This window comes from Oncorhynchus masou, chromosome 5 (genome assembly GCF_036934945.1).
Source record: "Oncorhynchus masou masou isolate Uvic2021 chromosome 5, UVic_Omas_1.1, whole genome shotgun sequence".
In the NCBI taxonomy this organism is placed as follows: Eukaryota; Metazoa; Chordata; class Actinopteri; order Salmoniformes; family Salmonidae; genus Oncorhynchus; species Oncorhynchus masou.
The window spans coordinates 91,829,753-91,846,653 of record NC_088216.1 but is presented as its reverse complement, the minus strand read 5'-3'; the positions used below and the strand labels follow the sequence as shown (position 1 = coordinate 91,846,653).

The 16,901-nt window shown below is 43.0% G+C and overlaps 1 pseudogene; it reads right to left on the bottom strand.

Annotated features, from left to right (window-relative positions):
- LOC135528177 (phosphatase and actin regulator 3-like) overlaps nt 1–16,901 on the bottom strand; it is a 100,403-nt pseudogene that overhangs the window by 23,652 nt on the left and 59,850 nt on the right.

The following is a 16,901-nucleotide window of genomic DNA, read 5'->3' as shown; positions in this document are numbered from 1 at the left end:
CTTCACCTGTCCTCTTTCACCACTCGGTAGTTCAGAGGGCCCATCTGCTCCACAATCCTATATGGTCCTTGCACCTTAGGAGCGAGCTTGGCAGAGAAGAATTGTTCAGCTTTTGAGTAAGGATGAGAGCGAAGCCACACCCGATCACTAACCTGGAACTGCATGTCTCGTCTGTTCTTATAATTTCTCTTCTGCTTGATTCGAGCCTGGATCATGTTCTTTGAGACAAGAGCTCTCAAGTCGTGGAGATTGACTACCTGATCATAGCATGCAGAGTCTGGAGTAACCTCCTGGGGCTGTAGCACCATATCCAAGGGTCCTCCGAGGGGATGACTCAGGTTCAGCTCTGCAGAGGTGACTCCAGTGGACTAATGCACAACAGAATTCAGGGCAAAATAAAACGTGAATACCTAGGATAGGATAAGGAATACCTAGGATAGGATAAGTAATCCTTCTCACCACCCCCCCCCCCCCTTAATGATTTAGATGCACTATTGTAAAGTGGCTGTTCCACTGGATGTCAGAAGGTGAATTCACCAATTTGTAAGTCGCTCTGGATAAGAGCGTCTGCTAAACGACTTAAATGTAAATGTAAATGTTGTCCCAGTGTTTGTGCTGGGTCCCTACATTGGAAGCAACCATTGTCTTCAAGGTTCGATTAACCCTCTCGGTGAGGTTGGTTTGTGGGTGATAGGCTGTGGTCAACTTCTGTCTCAGGTTCCATCTTTGGCAGGTCTCCTCAAAGAGATCAGATACTAAGTCAGGCAGGATGTAATCAGGCACTCCAGCGAGTCAGGATCTATTTTTTAAGGATGTTAAAGACGGTCCTCGCTGTGGCCTGACGAAGGGCAAAGAGCTCCACCCACTTGGAATAGTAATCAACAAAAACAAGCATGTCCACATTCTGATTGGAGCTTCTAGGAAACGGACCCATCAAATCCACTCCTAACATTTTCCAAGGCTGGGTAACCACAGTTTGCGGCAACTTGCCAGCAGGATTTCTACCTTCTGGTTTGTACATTTGACAAACCTGACAGTTGTGTGACTTCACATCCATGCTCAGATGTGGCCAGTACAGTAATGCTTGCAACCGCTTGTAGGTTTGAAACCTGCCCAAATGACCAGCTAATGGTTCTTCATGGAAATGTTGCAGCAGTTGAAGGCGTAGAGGTTCAGGTATGTACATTTGGTAGAGTGTTCTGTGAGGTAGTTGTACAAATCAGTACACTTTGTCTTCAATGTTGGTCAGCTTGGTGGTAGGATTTGACCATCTTTTCAATTCAATTCAAGGGCTTTATTGGCATGGGAAACATGTGTTAACATTGCCAAAGCAAGTGAGGTAGATAATATATAAAGTGAAATAAACAATACAAATTAACAGTAAACATTACACATACAGAAGTTTCAAAACACACAGTGTCTATCTTCCAGGAAAGTCTGGTACAAAGCTTCTGGATCATCCTGTTGGGCTTTCCATATGGCCTCATCAGAGTCTCGACTGCTAGACAGGACAGTAGCACATGTTGATTATTATTATTATTATTTAAATTATGTTAATATTGTAAATCTCCAAAGTAAGCTTTGACAGTATGTATACATTGTTGCTTTATGCCAATAAAGCAAACTGAATAGAGAGAGAGAGAGAGAGAGAGAGAGAGAGAGAGAGAGAGACTGAGAGAGAGAGACTGAGAGAGAATCATTAAAACAATCAATAAAACAATACAGAAATACACTACGGAAAAAGAAGGCACAGCATGTCAGAAATCAGCTCAATGCAATTGAAGAATCAATAGACTCTAACCACTTCTGGGAAAATTGGAAAACACTAAACAAACAACAACACAAATAATTATCTATCCAAAATGGAGATGTATGGGTAAACCACTTCTCCAATCTTTTTGGCTCTATAACAAAGATTAAAGAGCAAAAACATATGCATGATCAAATACAGATCTTAGAATCAACTATTAAAGACTACCAGAACCCACTGGATTCTCCAATTACATTGAATGAGTTACAGGACAAATTAAAAAATCCTCCAACCCAAAAAGGCCTGTGGTGTTGATGGTATCCTCAATGAAATGATCAAATATACAGACAACAAATTCCAATTGGCTATACTTAAACTCTTTAACAACATACTTAGCTCTGGCATCTTCCCCAATATTTGGAACCAAGGACTGATCACCCCAATCCACAAAAGTGGAGACAAATTTGACCCCAATAACTACCGTGGAATATGCGTTAACAGTAACCTTGGGAAAATCCTCTGCATTATCATGAACAGCAGACTCGTACATTTCATCAATGAAAACAATGTACTGAGCAAATGTCAAATTGGCTTTTTACCAAATTACCGTACAACAGACCATGTATTCACCCTGCACACCCCAATTGACAACCAAACAAACCAAAACAAAGCAAAGTCTTCTCATGCTTTGTTGAAGTCTGCAGCACCGGCCTGCCCCTGCTAGAATCCGAAGTCAAATGTCTACTGTTTGCTGATGATCTGGTGCTTCTTTCACCAACCAAGGAGGGCCTACAGCAGCACCTAGATCTTATGCACAGATTCTGTCAGACCTGGGCCCTGACAGTAAATCTCAGTAAGACCAAAATAATGGTGTTCCAAAAAAGGTCCAGTCACCAGGACCACAAATACAAATTCCATCTAGACACTGTTGCCCTAGAGCACACAAAAAACTATACATACCTTGGCCTAAACATCAGCGCCACAGGTAACTTCCACAAAGCTGTGAACGATCTGAGAGACAAGGCAAGAAGGGCATACTATGCCATCAAACGGAACAAAAATTTCAACATACCAATTAGGATTTGGCTAAAAATACTTGAATCAGTCATAGAGCCCATTGCCCTTTATGGTTGTGAGGTCTGGGGTCCGCTCACCAACCAAGACTTCACAAAATGGGACAAACACCAAATTGAGACTCTGCACGCAGAATTCTGCAAAAATATCCTCCGTGTACAACGTAGAACACCAAATAATGCATGAAGAGTTAGGCTGATACCCACTAATTATCCAAATCCAGAAAAGAGACGTTAAATTCTACATCCACCTAAAAGGAAGCGATTCCCAAACCTTCCATAACAAAGCCATCACCGACAGAGAGATGAACCTGGAGAAGAGTCCCCTAAGAAAGCTGGTCCTGTGGCTCTGTTCACAAACACAAACACACCCAACAGAGCCCCAGGACAGCAGCACAATTAGACCCAAACAAATCATGAGAAAACAAAAAGATAATTACTTGACACATTGGAAAGAATTAACAAAAAAACAGAGCAAACTAGAATGCTATTTGGCCCTACACAGAGAGTACACAGCGGCAGAATACCTGACCACTGTGACTGACCCAAAATTAAGGAAAGCTTTGACTATGTACAGACTCAGTGAGCATAGCCTTGCTATTGAGAAAGGCCGCCATCGGCAGACATGGCTCTCAAGAGAAGACAGGCTATGTGCTCACTGCCCACAAAATGAGGTGGAAACTGAGCTGCACATCCTAACCTCCTGCCCAATGTATGACCATATTAGAGAGACATATTTCCCTCAGATTACACAGATCCACAAAGAATTCGAAAACAAATCCAATTTTGAAAAAGTCCCATATCTACTGGGTGAAATTCCAGTGTGCCATCAAAGCAGCAAGATTTGTGACCTGTTGCCACGAAAAAAGGGCAACCAGTGAAGAACGAGCACCATTGTAAATACAACCCATATTTATGCTTATTTATTTTATCTTGTGTCCTTTAACCATTTGTAGATTGTTAAAAGACTGTATATATATAATATGACATTTGTAATGTCTTTATTGTTTTGAAACTTCTGTATGTGTAATGTTTACTGTTAATTTTATTGTTTTTCACTTTATATATTCACTTTATATATTATCTACCTCACTTGCTTTGGCAATGTTAACACATGTTTCCCATGCCAATAAAGCCCTTGAATTGAATTGAATTGAGAGAGACTGAGAGAGAGACTGAGACTGAGAGAGAGACTGCGACAGAGACTCTAGGTCACACTGTGTGTAAATAACTCACTTGGCCATGTGATTGATTGATTGATTGATTGATTGATTGATTGATTGACAGATAGACAGATAGACAGATAGACAGATAGACAGATAGATAGATAGATAGATAGATAGATAGATAGATAGATAGATAGATAGATAGATAGATAGATAGATAGATAGACAGATAGACAGATAGATAGATAGATGACTCACTTGGCCAGCTTGGTCTCTATGTGCTGTCGTGTCTCCTGTCTCTCCAGGTCTGAGCGAACAGGGAAGATGTTTCTGTCCTCCAGCTCCTGCTGACTGGGCCGGTTACGAAGCTTCACCGTTAACAACTCCTTACGCATCCGCCGCGGCAGGGTGCCTACACACACATTGTAAAGAGAGTAAGTACCGGGGCAGGGTGTCTGTCAGTGTTATAACCAGTTATAACCATTTATTACCCATTATTACCACAGTAAGTACCTGGGCAGGGTGCCTGTCGGTGTTATAACCAGTTATAACCATTTATTACCCATCATTACCACAGTAAGTACCTGGGCAGGGTGCCTGTCAGTGTTATAACCAGTTATAACCATTTATTACCCATTATTACCACAGTAAGTACCTGGGCAGGGTGCCTGTCAGTGTTATAACCAGTTATAACCATTTATTACCCATCATTACCACAGTAAGTACCTGGGCAGGGTGCCTGTCAGTGTTATAACCAGTTATAACCATTTATTACCCATTATTACCACAGTAAGTACCTGGGCAGGGTGCCTGTCGGTGTTATAACCAGTTATAACCATTTATTACCCATCATTACCACAGTAAGTACCGGGGCAGGGTGCCTGTCAGTGTTATAACCAGTTATAACCATTTATTACCCATTATTACCACAGTAAGTACCGGGGCAGGGTGCCTGTCAGTGTTATAACCAGTTATAACCATTTATTACCCATTATTACCACAGTAAGTACCTGGGCAGGGTGCCTGTCGGTGTTATAACCAGTTATAACCATTTATTACCCATTATTACCACAGTAAGTACCTGGGCAAGGTGCCTGTCAGTGTTATAACCAGTTATAACCATTTATGACCCATTATAACCACAGCAAGTGTCAGAACCATTATTCCAGCAGTCTGAGCTAACATAAGGTCTTTTAAACGTCTCGGGGAATGCTGTTCCGTCCACGGGACGGTTGAGCTAACATAGCCTAATGCTATTAGTATGAGGTTGTAAGTAACAAGAACATTTCCCAGGACATAGACATATCTGATATTGGCAGGAAGTTTAATTCTTGTTAATCTAACTGCACTGTCCAATTACAGTGAAAGAATACCATGCTATTGTTATTATTAAAACAAATTAGGCACACTTGGGCAGTCTTGATACAAAAATACAAAAATGTTGAACGGAAATGCAATGGTTCATTGGATCAGTCTTAAACGGTGCACAAACACTGCTGCCATCTAATGGCCAAAATCTAAATTGCACCTGGATTGAAATAAGACATTATGGCCTTTCTCTTGCATTTCAAAGATGATAGTACAAAAAATACAGAAGAACGCCTGTTTTTTTTACAGATCTATTGTCCAGATCTACCAGATCTATTGTTACCAGATCTATTGTTATATTATACTACATTCCTTTCACATTTACACAAACTTCAAAGTGTTTCCTTTCAAATGGTACCAAGAATATGCATAATCGTTGCCAAATTTGCTTCATTTAAAGGTCAAATAATGGTTAAAATCCTTGGTAAAATCAAATCAAATCAAATTTATTTGTATAGCCCTTCATACATCAGCTGATATGTCAAAGTGCTGTACAGAAACCCAGCCTAAAACCCCAAACAGCAAGCAATGCAGGTGTAGCTAGGTGTGGCTTGGAAAAACTCCCTAGAAAGGCCAAAACCTAGGAAGAAACCTAGAGAGGAACCAGGCTATGAGGGGTGGCCAGTCCTCTTCTGGCTGTGCCGGGTGGAGATTATAACAGAACATGGCCAAGATGTTCAAATGTTCATAAATGACCAGCATGGTCAAATAATAATAATCACAGTAGTTGTCGAGGGTGCAACAGGTCAGCACCTCAGGAGTAAATGTCAGTTGGCTTTTCATAGCCGATCATTAAGAGTATTTCTACCACTCCTGCTGTCTGGGACAGGTAGTACGTCCGGTGAACAGGTCAGGATTCCATAGCCGCAGGCAGAACCATTTAAACTGGAACAGCAGCACGCCCAGGTGGACTGGGGACAGCAAGGAGTCATCATGCCAGGTAGTCTTGAGGCATGGTCCTAGGGCTCAGGTCCTCCGAGAGAAAGAGAGAAAGAGACTTGCTGGGACCAAAATTGGCATTAATGACCAGTTACCGAAGGCAATTGCAGAACGGCGTGAAGTCCTGTATCCAATTGTATCCAATTTTCAAAGAAAATAGATTAAAAGGGAAACGAGTAACTCTTGTCGTCGATAAACAATATATTGATAACCAGTTGTTCAGAGACACAAAGACAACTCCATGGCTATTTTAAAAATGACAAAGTTCGTATAGACGAGGAAAATAATGAAACACAATTCTATTCTGGTTATGGATTGTAATAATACAATAAAACATATGGCTTTTCTATTTATCTTCACATATAACTAACTGGAACACAAAAGCACTAATTCAACATGGTGAAGATAAAAACTCAGTAAACAGAAGGCACAGTATGTGTGGATGGTGTGGTGTGTGTTTTTTTATGTTTGGAAAAGTGTTGCGTTGAGTGAGAAAAGAAATGGTTGCATATCCCAGAACCAATGTATTATTGTGAGCGGGGGTGTGAGAGGGTTTCAATGTTGTTCAGATGATGGATATACTTTTTATAATTACTTATACATCTTGTTTATTTATTGTCCTATCATGGTGGAACAGTGTTTTAAAATAAATTATACATTTGATTAATTTATTGTTCTATCATGGGGAACTACATTTTTAAAATAAACTATATCAAATGTATTTATTTATGGTCCTATATCGATGGAACGGTCCACAACCCTATTCCCTAGACACCCACCTGAATGACCCAGATACTAAGGAGAAGTCCCTAACTGTTTTATGGGCCTGCTGTAAGCAGTCTGTATGCAGCCAAAATGCAGTCAGAGACCAGCAGCACTGACCCCTCAAGATTCTGAGCCTGCTTGGCAGAGTGGGTCCTGCAAAGCCAAAGTCCCCTAAAGGGAGAGCATAATATACAAGGAAATTCTCAAAACTGCTAATGGCAGCCTTCTACCTAGCTGGTGGGGATTCCGGTGGGTACCTCACCCAGGCAGTGGCAGTGTTGGCAACACTGACTGCAGTAACCCATGGGGAGGAGGTCACACTCGGACAATCAGAGAGAAGGCATATTATTGTGGCCCTGGTGGCACAAAGGTCTGACTGCACGGAGATGCTTGGGAATATGATAAATACGGGGGACTGTGTTGTGGGTGTTTCAGGGAAAAGGTGTACATTTGATTCACGGAATTATATTTTGAAAGAGGAAGTACTTTAAGAATATGTTTTCGTTTCAGTCTCCTCCATCTCCACTAACTGAAACTAATTGTATGGATTTTTTTCATAATAATAATGTAAAATGAACATCTGTACAGTAAGACTCATGTGAAGGCCAAATTACAGAGGAGGAACTTATTGATACAATTAAAGCCTTTAAGGCTGGGAAAACTCTCCAGCCATGGAGTTTGGTATACCTCCACTGGTATGACATCCAGCCATGGAGTTTGGTATACCTCCACTGGTATGACATCCAGCCATAGAGTTTGGTATACCTCCACTGGTATGTCATCCAGCCATAGAGTTTGGTATACCTCCACTGGTATGTCATCCAGCCATAGAGTTTGGTATACCTCCACTGGTATGACATCCAGCCATGGAGTTTGGTATACCTCCACTGGTATGACATCCAGCCATGGAGTTTGGTATACCTCCACTGGTATGTCATCCAGCCATAGAGTTTGGTATACCTCCACTGGTATGTCATCCAGCCATAGAGTTTGGTATACCTCCACTGGTATGTCATCCAGCCATAGAGTTTGGTATACCTCCACTGGTATGTCATCCAGCCATAGAGTTTGGTATACCTCCACTGGTATGTCATCCAGCCATGGAGTTTGGTATACCTCCACTGGTATGACATCCAGCCATGGAGTTTGGTATACCTCCACTGGTATGTCATCCAGCCATAGAGTTTGGTATACCTCCACTGGTATGTCATCCAGCCATAGAGTTTGGTATACCTCCACTGGTATGACATCCAGCCATGGAGTTTGGTATACCTCCACTGGTATGTCATCCAGCCATAGAGTTTGGTATACCTCCACTGGTATGTCATCCAGCCATAGAGTTTGGTATACCTCCACTGGTATGTCATCCAGCCATAGAGTTTGGTATACCTCCACTGGTATGACATCCAGCCATGGAGTTTGGTATACCTCCACTGGTATGACATCCAGCCATGGAGTTTGGTATACCTCCACTGGTATGACATCCAGCCATAGAGTTTGGTATACCTCCACTGGTATGTCATCCAGCCATAGAGTTTGGTATACCTCCACTGGTATGACATCCAGCCATGGAGTTTGGTATACCTCCACTGGTATGACATCCAGCCATGGAGTTTGGTATACCTCCACTGGTATGTCATCCAGCCATAGAGTTTGGTATACCTCCACTGGTATGACATCCAGCCATGGAGTTTGGTATACCTCCACTGGTATGACATCCAGCCATGGAGTTTGGTATACCTCCACTGGTATGACATCCAGCCATGGAGTTTGGTATACCTCCACTGGTATGACATCCAGCCATGGAGTTTGGTATACCTCCACTGGTATGACATCCAGCCATGGAGTTTGGTATACCTCCACTGGTATGACATCCAGCCATGGAGTTTGGTATACCTCCACTGGTATGACATCCAGCCATGGAGTTTGGTATACCTCCACTGGTATGACATCCAGCCATGGAGTTTGGTATACCTCCACTGGTATGACATCCAGCCATGGAGTTTGCATACCTCCACTGGTATGACATCCAGCCATAGAGTTTGGGAGTTTGGTATACCTCCACTGGTATGTCATCCAGCCATAGAGTTTGGTATACCTCCACTGGTATGACATCCAGCCATGGAGTTTGGTATACCTCCACTGGTATGACATCCAGCCATGGAGTTTGGTATACCTCCACTGGTATGTCATCCAGCCATGGAGTTTGGTATACCTCCACTGGTATGACATCCAGCCATGGAGTTTGGTATACCTCCACTGGTATGACATCCAGCCATGGAGTTTGGTATACCTCCACTGGTATGACATCCAGCCATGGAGTTTGGTATACCTCCACTGGTATGTCATCCAGCCATGGAGTTTGGTATACCTCCACTGGTATGACATCCAGCCATGGAGTTTGGTATACCTCCACTGGTATGACATCCAGCCATGGAGTTTGGTATACCTCCACTGGTATGACATCCAGCCATGGAGTTTGGTATACCTCCACTGGTATGTCATCCAGCCATGGAGTTTGGTATACCTCCACTGGTATGACATCCAGCCATGGAGTTTGGTATACCTCCACTGGTATGACATCCAGCCATGGAGTTTGGTATACCTCCACTGGTATGACATCCAGCCATGGAGTTTGGTATACCTCCACTGGTATGACATCCAGCCATGGAGTTTGGTATACCTCCACTGGTATGACATCCAGCCATGGAGTTTGGTATACCTCCACTGGTATGACATCCAGCCATAGAGTTTGGTATACCTCCACTGGTATGACATCCAGCCATAGAGTTTGGTATACCTCCACTGGTATGTCATCCAGCCATAGAGTTTGGTATACCTCCACTGGTATGACATCCAGCCATGGAGTTTGGTATACCTCCACTGGTATGACATCCAGCCATGGAGTTTGGTATACCTCCACTGGTATGACATCCAGCCATGGAGTTTGGTATACCTCCACTGGTATGTCATCCAGCCATAGAGTTTGGTATACCTCCACTGGTATGACATCCAGCCATGGAGTTTGGTATACCTCCACTGGTATGTCATCCAGCCATAGAGTTTGGTATACCTCCACTGGTATGACATCCAGCCATGGAGTTTGGTATACCTCCACTGGTATGACATCCAGCCATGGAGTTTGGTATACCTCCACTGGTATGACATCCAGCCATAGAGTTTGGTATACCTCCACTGGTATGTCATCCAGCCATAGAGTTTGGTATACCTCCACTGGTATGACATCCAGCCATGGAGTTTGGTATACCTCCACTGGTATGTCATCCAGCCATAGAGTTTGGTATACCTCCACTGGTATGACATCCAGCCATGGAGTTTGGTATACCTCCACTGGTATGACATCCAGCCATGGAGTTTGGTATACCTCCACTGGTATGACATCCAGCCATGGAGTTTGGTATACCTCCACTGGTATGTCATCCAGCCATGGAGTTTGGTATACCTCCACTGGTATGACATCCAGCCATGGAGTTTGGTATACCTCCACTGGTATGACATCCAGCCATGGAGTTTGGTATACCTCCACTGGTATGACATCCAGCCATGGAGTTTGGTATACCTCCACTGGTATGTCATCCAGCCATGGAGTTTGGTATACCTCCACTGGTATGACATCCAGCCATGGAGTTTGGTATACCTCCACTGGTATGACATCCAGCCATGGAGTTTGGTATACCTCCACTGGTATGACATCCAGCCATGGAGTTTGGTATACCTCCACTGGTATGACATCCAGCCATGGAGTTTGGTATACCTCCACTGGTATGACATCCAGCCATGGAGTTTGGTATACCTCCACTGGTATGACATCCAGCCATAGAGTTTGGTATACCTCCACTGGTATGACATCCAGCCATAGAGTTTGGTATACCTCCACTGGTATGTCATCCAGCCATAGAGTTTGGTATACCTCCACTGGTATGACATCCAGCCATGGAGTTTGGTATACCTCCACTGGTATGACATCCAGCCATGGAGTTTGGTATACCTCCACTGGTATGACATCCAGCCATAGAGTTTGGTATACCTCCACTGGTATGTCATCCAGCCATAGAGTTTGGTATACCTCCACTGGTATGACATCCAGCCATGGAGTTTGGTATACCTCCACTGGTATGTCATCCAGCCATAGAGTTTGGTATACCTCCACTGGTATGACATCCAGCCATGGAGTTTGGTATACCTCCACTGGTATGACATCCAGCCATGGAGTTTGGTATACCTCCACTGGTATGACATCCAGCCATAGAGTTTGGTATACCTCCACTGGTATGTCATCCAGCCATAGAGTTTGGTATACCTCCACTGGTATGACATCCAGCCATGGAGTTTGGTATACCTCCACTGGTATGACATCCAGCCATGGAGTTTGGTATACCTCCACTGGTATGACATCCAGCCATAGAGTTTGGTATACCTCCACTGGTATGACATCCAGCCATGGAGTTTGGTATACCTCCACTGGTATGACATCCAGCCATGGAGTTTGGTATACCTCCACTGGTATGACATCCAGCCATAGAGTTTGGTATACCTCCACTGGTATGACATCCAGCCATGGAGTTTGGTATACCTCCACTGGTATGACATCCAGCCATGGAGTTTGGTATACCTCCACTGGTATGTCATCCAGCCATGGAGTTTTCCCAGCCTTAAAGGCTTTAATTGTATCAATTGTAAGAGGTCTCAATTGTTTAAATGGACTGGATCTTTATAAACAATTGAGACCTCTTACACTTCACTCCTAGCAAAATGCTTGGCACATAGAACTTAAAAAGTATTGTCAGATATTATTCATCCTAATCAGACAGGTTTATTACATGGACGATACATTGGAGATAATATACGACAAGTACTGGAAACAACAGAACACTATGAAGTATTGGGGACACCAAGCCTGGTTTTCATAGCTGATTTTGAAAAGGCTTTTGATAAAGTACGACTGGAGTTTATATATAAATGCCTAGAATATTTTAATTTTGGGCAATCTCTTATAAAATGGGTTAAAGTTATGTATAGTAACCCTAGGTGTAAAATAGTAAATAATGGCTACATCTCAGAAAGTTTTAAACTATCGAGAAGAGTAAAACAAGGTTGTTTATTTATTTCACCTTTATTTAACCAGGTAGGCTAGTTGAGAACAAGTTCTCATTTGCAACTGTGACCTGGCCAAGATGAAGCATAGCAGTGTGAACAGACAACACAGAGTTACACATGGAGTAAACAATAAACAAGTCAATAACACAGTAGAAAAAAAAGGAAAAAAAGAGTCTATATACATTGTGTGCAAAAGGCATGAGGAGGTAGGAGAATAATTACAATTTAGCAGATTAACACTGGAGTGATAAATGATCAGATGGTCATGTACAGGTAGAGATACTGGTGTGCAAAAGAGCAGAAAAGTAAATAAATAAAAACAGTATGGGTATGAGGAAGGTAAATTGGGTGGTGTAACGGTGAAGGAGAGTCGGACCAAAATGCAGCGTGTAGATTGCGATCCATGTTTTAATCAACAAACGTAAACACGAATCAATACAAATACTACAGAACAAAGAACGTAATGAACGTAACGAAAACCGAAACAGCCTATACTAGTGTAAACTAACACAGAGACAGGAACAAGGACACTAAAGACAATCACCCACAAAACACACAAAGAATATGGCTGCCTAAATATGGTTCCCAATCAGAGACAACGATAATCAACTGACTCTGATTGAGAACCGCCTCAGGCAGCCATAGACCAACGCTAGACATCCCACAAAACCCCAAGACAAAAACACACCACAATAACCCATGTCACACCCTGGCCTGACCGAATAAATGAAGAATAAACAATATATTTCGACCAGGGCGTGACAGGTGGGCTATTTACCGATGGACTATGTACAGCTGCAGCGATCGGTTAGCTGCTCAGATAGCCGATGTTTAAAGTTGGTGAGGGAGATAAAAGTCCCCAACTTCAGCGATTTTTGCAATTCGTTCCAGTCACAGGCAGCAGAGAACTGGAAGAAAAGGCGGCCAAATGAGGTGTTGACTTTAGGGATGATCAGTGAGATACACCTGCTGGAGCGTGTGCTACGGGTGGTGGTTGCCATCGTGACCAGTGAACTGAGATAAGGCGGAGCTTTACCTAGCATGGACTTGTAGATGACCTGTAGCAAGTGGGTCTGGCGACGAATATGTAGCGAGGGACAGCCGACTAGAGCATACAGGTCACAGTGGTGGGTGGTATAAGGTGCTTTAGTAACAAAACGGATGGCACAGTGATAAACTGCATCCAGTTTGCTGAGTACAGTGTTGGAAGCTCTTTTGTAGATGACATCGCCGAAGTAGAGGATCGGTAGGATAGTCAGTTTTACTAGGGTAAGTTTGGCGGCGTGAGTGAAGGCTTTGTTTTGCGAAATAGAAAGCCGACTCTAGATTTGATTTTAGATTGGAGATGTTTGATATGAGTCTGGAAGGAGAGTTTACAGTCTAGCCAGACACCTAGGTACTTATAGATGTCCACATATTCTAGGTCGGAACCATCCAGGGTGGTGATGCTAGTCAGGCGTGCGGGTGCAGGCAGCGAACAGTTGAAAAGCATGCATTTGGTTTTACTTGCCTTTAAGAGCAGTTGGAGGCCATGGAAGGAGTGTTGTATGGCATTGAAGCTCGTTTGGAGGTTAGATAGCACAGTGTCCAAGGAAGCACCAGAAGTATACAGAATGGTGTCGTCTGCTTAGAGGTGGATCAGGGAATCACCCGCAGCAAGAGCAACATCATTGATATATACAGAGAAAATAGTCGGCCCGAGATTTGAACTCTGTGGCACCCGTGACCGGCTCGGAAACCAGATTGCACAGCGGAGAAGGTACGGTGGGATTCGAGATGGTCAGTGATCTGTTTGTTGACTTGGCTTTCGAAGACCTTAGATAGGCAGGGCAGGATGGATATAGGTCTGTAACAGTTTGGGTCCAGGGTGTCTCCCACTTTGCAGAGAGGGATGACCGTGGCAGCTTTCCAATCCTTGGGGATCTCAGACGATATGAAAGAGAGGTTGAACAGGCTGGTAATAGGGGTTGATTTAGGGTTGTACCTGGTGGGTTCCTTGATGATTTGTGTGAGATTGAGGGCATCTAGCTTAGATTGTAGGACTGATGGGGTGTTAAGCATATCCCAGTTTAGGTCACCAAACAGAACAAACTCTGAAGCTAGGTGAGGGGAGATCAATTCACAAATGGTGTCCAGGGCACAGCTGGGAGCTGAGGGGGGTCCGTAGCAGGCGGCAACAGTGAGAGACTTATTTCGGGAGAGATTAATTTTTTAAATTAGAAGTTGGAACTGTTTGGGTATGGACCTGGAAAGTATGACATTACTTTGCAGGCTCTCTCTGCAGTAGACTGCAACTCCTCCCCCTTTGGCAGTTCTATCTTGACGGAAAATGTTATAGTTGGGTATGGAAATCTCAGAATTTTTGGTGGCCTTCCTAAACCAGGATTCAGACACGGCAAGGACATCAGGGTTAGCAGAGTGTGCTAAAGCAGTGAGTAAAACAAACTTAGGGGGAGGCTTCTGATGTTGACATGCATGAAACCAAGGCTTTTTCGACCACAGAAGTCAACTAATGAGGGTGCCTGGGGACATGCAGGGCCTGGGTTTATCTATTTATTATTGCCATCGAAATGTTAGCTGTTAAGATTAGATCAAACAATAATATTAAGGGATTAGAAATCCGTGGATTAAAAACTAAGGTGTCATTGTACGCTGATGATTCATGTTTTCTTTCAAATCCACAATTGGAATCTCTCCACGGCCTCATAGAGGAGATACTTTTCCTATCCTCTCTGGATTAAAACCAAATTATGATGAGTGTACTATATTACGTATTGGATGACTAAAAAATGCTAATTTTACATTACCGAGTAGTTTACCAATTAAATAGTCTGACAGAGATGTAGACATACTCGGTATACAAATCCCAAAATAAAGAAATGATCTCACTCCAATAAATTTTTATAGAAATTTAGCGAAAATAGATAAGATCTTGCTACCATGAAAAGGAAAATACCTGTCTATTTGTGGAAAAATCACCCTGATTACAGTTTTTTACAATCACTTTGGCACTAATTTCAGAACCTTGATGTCATTTTTCAAAACTCTAGACACAAAACTCACAAGCAATGATCAAAATGCATTTTTTTCAAAACTCTTAACACTTTTTCCAATTGCTTGGATACAATACACATAAAGCTAAGATCATTTGTTCATTGAACTAAAATCACCTGTTCAAAATACCACAACTTAAAATCAAAGTATTACCATTTCAAAATGCAATTCAGACATTACATCTGAGATGACTGTGTGGCATCAACAATCATACACGGTCAAAGTTGCTTAGATTACGCATCTTGCCCCTTCTAATGTTTTGGTCGAACAACATCTATAGCTCTCTACACTATATACAGTGGGGCAAAAAAGTATTTAGTCAGCCACCAATTGTGCAAGTTCTCCCACAAAGGAGAAATCAACTGTGGTAGAACTTGCACAATTGGTGGCTGACAAAATACTTTTTTGCCCCACTGTACTCTATATATTGAGTTGCAGGCAGCCACATGATTCGCTGTTCGAATGTAACCTTCCTTGATGAGCTAAATTAGGCCTGTAGAGCTGATGGCATGACCTATGTCATTTTGTGGGATAATGACAAGGTCCACCATGCTCAAATGGTGCAAGCATGGTTTCAGGCCCAACCACAATTTACCACCCTGTACTTACCCCCATACCCTCCTATTCCTTAACCCGATTGAAGAATTTTTCTCCACATGGAGGTGGAAGAGTATATGATAGGCGCTCTTACAAACAAGCCACCCTTCTACAGGCCATGGATGACGCATGCAATGACATTACGGCAGACCAGTGTCAGGCCTGGATTCGCCATGCCCGAAGATTCTCCCCAAGATGGTTGGCTAATGAAAACATATATTGTGATGTGGATGAGAACCTGTGGCCACCTCCACAAGACAGTGTTGATGGAAATATAGAAGTACAGTAATCAATCCTTTGTTTTGCTTTTTACAGTAAGCCAGGTGAGGAACACAGCAGTGATGTTTTACAGTAAGCCAGGTGAGGAACACTGCAGTCATGTTTTACAGTAAGCCAGGTGAGGAACACTGCAGTTGATGTTTTACAGTAAGCCAGGTGAGGAACACAGCATTGATGTTTTACAGTAAGCCAGGTGAGGAACACAGCAGTGATGTTTTACAGTAAGCAAGGTGAGGAACACAGCAGTGATGTTTTACAGTAAGCCAGGTGAGGAACACAGCAGTGACGTTTTACAGTAAGCCAGGTGATGAACACTGCAGTGATGTTTTACAGTAAGCCAGGTGAGGAACACTGCAGTGATGTTTTACAGTAAGCCAGGTGAGGAACACTGCAGTGATGTTTTACAGTAAGCCAGGTGAGGAACACAGCAGTGATGTTTTACAGTAAGCCTGGTGAGGAACACTGCAGTGATGTTTTACAGTAAGACAGGTGAGGAACACTGCAGTGATGTTTTACAGTAAGCCAGGTCAGGAACACTGCAGTGATGTTTTACAGTAAGCCAGGTGAGAAACACTGCAGTTGATGTTTTACAGTAAGCCTGGTGAGGAACACTGCAGTGATGTTTTACAGTAAGCCAGGTGAGGAATACTGCAGTGATGTTTTACAGTAAGCCAGGTGAGGAACACTGCAGTGATGTTTTACAGTAAGCCAGGTGAGGAACACTGCAGTGATGTTTTACAGTAAGCCAGGTGAGGAACACTGCAGTGATGTTTTACAGTAAGCCAGGTTAGG